This window comes from Leopardus geoffroyi, chromosome D1 (assembly GCF_018350155.1).
Source record: "Leopardus geoffroyi isolate Oge1 chromosome D1, O.geoffroyi_Oge1_pat1.0, whole genome shotgun sequence".
NCBI classification, from domain to species: domain Eukaryota; kingdom Metazoa; phylum Chordata; class Mammalia; order Carnivora; family Felidae; genus Leopardus; species Leopardus geoffroyi.
Genome location: NC_059329.1, coordinates 22,832,626 through 22,836,975, shown reverse-complemented (window position 1 = coordinate 22,836,975; position 4,350 = coordinate 22,832,626). Strand labels below are relative to the sequence as shown.

At 48.0% G+C, this 4,350-nt stretch overlaps 1 long non-coding RNA gene across 1 annotated transcript; it reads right to left on the bottom strand.

Annotated features, from left to right (window-relative positions):
• Positions 1-891, bottom strand: LOC123600904. Its single transcript, XR_006713871.1, has 2 exons — positions 833-891; positions 1-721 (listed from the first exon to the last, which is right to left on the bottom strand). It is a non-coding gene; the product is annotated as an uncharacterized LOC123600904 (long non-coding RNA).
• Positions 892-4,350: the final 3,459 nt, after the last annotated feature.

Genomic DNA, 4,350 nt, shown 5'->3' with positions numbered 1-4,350 from the left:
GAGTCAGCATTTTTTATTTTCTTTTGGAAGCACGGAGTCACTGAAAAGTTGTGTTAGGTGTTCTCTGTGGAAGTGGTAAGGAGGAGAAAGGAGAGTGCCTCTGTTGGCAGTTAAGGAGACTTCCTTGAGTTTGGGGATGGATCAGAGGTCACTGGGTCCCCAAGAGAGGATGAACCTCCAAAGGCCAGGCCCCTGACCCATAAAGGGCAGAGAAATGGAAAGTCCCGTGAAGCCTTGGCCAATGGGAAGGTCAGTAGCAACCATGATGGACCCAGGGTTATAAGCGTCTCCCTATTTTCGGTACCTTGTAAGCCTCACAGATCTTGGTGGGGCTCTGGGGGGAAGGGGGAAGGGGCCCGGTAATGGAGGCAACTTTATTTGATTTTAATGCAGTGAGGTCCACACCCACCTCACTGCTATTATTATTATGTTGCCTCTGTTAGTATTATGAAACAGACTGGAGCCAGGGCGTGACACTAGGTGCCAATGTGTGCTACTCCCCGCTTCAGTGACAGGAACTCAGGAATGGCTGAGGCTCCTCCCCGGGAAAGGTTCTGGGCTCTTCCCTGCTGCAGCTGGCAATGGGGCTCCCACCATGCCTGGAGTGATGGCGTGAGGGCAGGTGTCTCTGGTTGAGGCCCCGACTGGAGAACTCAGCCTTGTCTGGACCAGTGGGTATCTGTCGGGACCAGGCTGGGGGAGCGGGCCAGGCACTTGAGGTCTGTGGACGAAGCCAGGGCCCAAGGAAACCACTTGTCTCTCTTTCTATCTGTAGGCCTGGTCTGCTCCCCACACCCCATCCCATGCCCTGCCCTCCCCCCCCCCCCCCAACCTGGCTAGATTCTCCAAGTTCCCTGGCTGGGGAGCAGGAAGGGGTAGGGAGTTTCCAGAATGTCTCCGTAGAACTCCTGGGGGAGTCTTGGCAACTGGAAATTGTCAGTCGTCTCCTTGACAACCAGCAGCCAAATAATTCTGGGAATGGAGGGGGGAGGAGAGCTCTCTGCAGGGTGGCCAGGAGAAGCAGCCCTCAGCCCCCAGAAAACTCTGATCCCCCATTACCTGCGTCAGGCGGGGGCCCATCAGGAGACCAAAACCACACAAGTTAGTTGAAAAAAGGATAAAGAATTGATAACTAGACATAACGCTGCTCACGAGGTAACGAAAGGGCGACAAGAGAAATGCTCAGGTGTCACGGAGGTCTCGGCAGTGGCCGGAGAGGCTGCCACCGCCTGGGCTGGGGAAACCAGAGGAAGAGGCTGCAATCGCTAACCCTTAGACATTTTGAGGAGGGACCCAGAGCCCTGGGGAGGAGGCTCTCAGCCGGAAGGAAGGAAGGACGGACCCCTGGGCTTGCGCCCAGACCTCTGAGGAAGAGGCACCTGCCTGTGAGGGCCGGGTCTCTGGAGCTGGCGTGTGGGGTGCGTAGCGTATGGTGAAGCTTGAAGTACTAGAGACATGGCAAGCTGGATTCAGCTGCTGCTCCGGGATGGGCCTGCTGCGGGGTGAGGGGGGAAGGTTGGGGTGCCTCTTGCAGGGAACACACGGGCACAAACGGGAAGGCAGGCGGTCACCCTTCCTCCTCCAGCCTGCAGCCTTCCCTCTAGTGGCTCTGGTCACAAGGATCCAACTGGGAACAGCTGGCCAAGCAGAGACGGGACTCACAGGGCCCGAGGCCACCTTCACAAAGCGGTGTACAGAGGACGGGGCTGGGGCTGAGAAGCCAGAAATTTCAAGTATTCGTCACCGCAAGGTGGGGAAGTTCTGGTCTTCCAGCCCCGGCTTTACTGAAAAGAGCAGTGCCGAGCACACGGGAGATCTAATATCGTCTGGCCTCTGCTGTGGTTGATTCCTGAGAGTGCACATGGGCAGGCCTTCCCGGACTTACTCTGGCTTGTCTTGAAAAGTTCCCGACGTTCCCAGGCTCTGACAGCTGCAAGGAATTTGTATAACCGTAATGATGAAAACAACAGTAATGAAGAAATATTTAGGTAAGAGGGGCCTATGAAAATGGACTACAAATCACTTTGACCAAATCATATGGTAAGGCGAAAGGACAAGATAAACAGATTCATGGGACAGAAATAGAACCAAGTCCAGAAATATACCCCAGTACGTATGGATAATACACAATAAAAGTGGTATTTTAAACCAGTGGAGACAAGGATAGTTTATTTGATCGATTGCGTAGGCCCCACTGGCTCTTTGAGAAAAACAGAATAGGGTTTGTCCCTCTACCTCACGTGTTATTAAAACTAAATTTCAAATAGGTGAAAGATTTAAATGTATTTAAATTTAAACATTTCAAACCACTTATATGCTGTTTTTCACATTTAAACAATTTCATAAGGAACTATTTAAAACAGTTTTAAACACTGCTTAAAACAATTTAACGAGGAAAACATTAGAAGAATGTTCATACAATCTATGGTTTGAGGAGATTTTTTATTTATTTATTTTTAATGTTTATTAATTTTTGAGAGAGACAGAGACAGAATGCGAGTGGGTTGGGGCAGAGAGAGAGGGAGGCACAGAATCCGAAGCAGGCTCCAGGCTCGAGCTGTCAGCACAGAGCCTGACCTCGGGGCTCGAACTCACGGACCGCGACATCATGACCTGGGCCGAAGTCGGACGCTCAACCGACTGAGCCACCCAAGTGCCCATAAGGAGATTTTTCCAAACAAAATGGAAAATCCAGAAGCTAGAGGGGAAAAGGTAGACATACTTTTTTTTTTTTTTTTAATTTTCAAAGGATAAAAGATCACATATACAGAGACAAAAGACATTACAGACTGGAGACAAAATTTCAACATCTACTACCTATAGAGGTTTGACATCTGTGGCAAAGAGCTCTGAGGCAAAATGAGGAAGAGAAATAGGCCAGCAGGAAAATGGACAAAACATACGAATACATTTGTATTTGTATCAGAGATGGTCAGTGCATTCAGGGAAAGATGCATAACCTCACTAATAGAGAAACGCACATTTTATTTTTATTACATAAAAAAAATTTTTTTAATGTTTGTTCTTGAGAGAGAGAGAGAGACAGAGTGTGAGCAGGGGAATGGCAGAGAGAGAGGGAGACACAGAATTGGAAGCAGGCTCCAGGCTCCTAGCCGTCAGCACAGAGCCCGACGCGGGGCTAGAACTCAGGAACTGCGAGGTCATGACCTGAGCCAAAGTCGGACGCTCAACCGACTGAGCCAGCCACCCAGGTGCCCCAAGAAATACACATTTTAAAAGCACGACTTCACTTTTCCTTTGTCAGAATGGCAAACCTTAGAGTGAGGAGAGCCAGCACTGGAGGAGATGTGGGGGAAGCAACTCGCAGTCCCAGGTGTGGAGATGGGAGTTACCCGGACTTCTGAGAAAGGGATCTAGTAACATGTATGAAAGCTAAAAATATGCATCTCTTGAGGCGCCTGGGTGGTTCGGTCGTTTAAGCGTCCAACTTCAGCTCAGGTCATGATCTCTCGGTTTATGGGTTTGAGCCCCACGTCGGGCTCTGTGCTGACAGCTCGGAGCCTGGAGCCTGCTTCGGATTCTGTGTCTCCCTCTCTCTCTCTGCCCCTCCCTGTTCGCACTCATATCTCTCTCTCTCAAAAATAAACAAACATTAAAAAAAATTTTTTTTAAATAGGCATCTCTTTGACCCAGTTATGGGTTATTTCATATGTCATGACATGTCATTTCTGGTCATTTATCCTACAGAAAATGAATGAAGAAAAGGAAGGAAGAAAGGAGGGAGCGAGGGAAGAAAGAAAGAAAGAAATGAAGGGAGGAAAGAAGGAAAGAAGGAAGGAAAGAAGGAAAGAAGGAAGGAAGGGAAGAAACAAGAAAGAGAAAGGCAGCAAACTCCAGCATTCAAGGATATGCATTAAAAAATTTCAAAGCTTTTTTTTTTGCAGTGACAAAAGTACAGTACGGGTAATCGTTGAATGATACACATAGGTCCATATACCGTAATGTTCTGCAACTATTAAAAAGAGTAAATTACAAAAAGACAAATGCTGTATGATTCTACTTTCCATACCTCTAACGTAGTCAGACTCGGAGAAACGGAAAGAAAAGTGGTCGCCAGGAGCTCGGGTGAGGGGGGAATGGGGAGTTGGTGTTTCATGGGCACAGAGTTTCAATTTTGCAAGGTGAAAAATTTGTGGAGGCTGGCTGCACGACAGTGTGAATACCCTTAGCATCAGTGAACTGTACCCTTAAAAATGATTAAGGTGGTACATTTTATATTTTTACCACAATTTAAGAAAAAGAATACATTTAGAGGGATTTTTGCGATGTTAGGTGAGAAAAGCAGCTTGCGGAGAAATCTACGTAGAATTTGTAAAATAAACGACATAT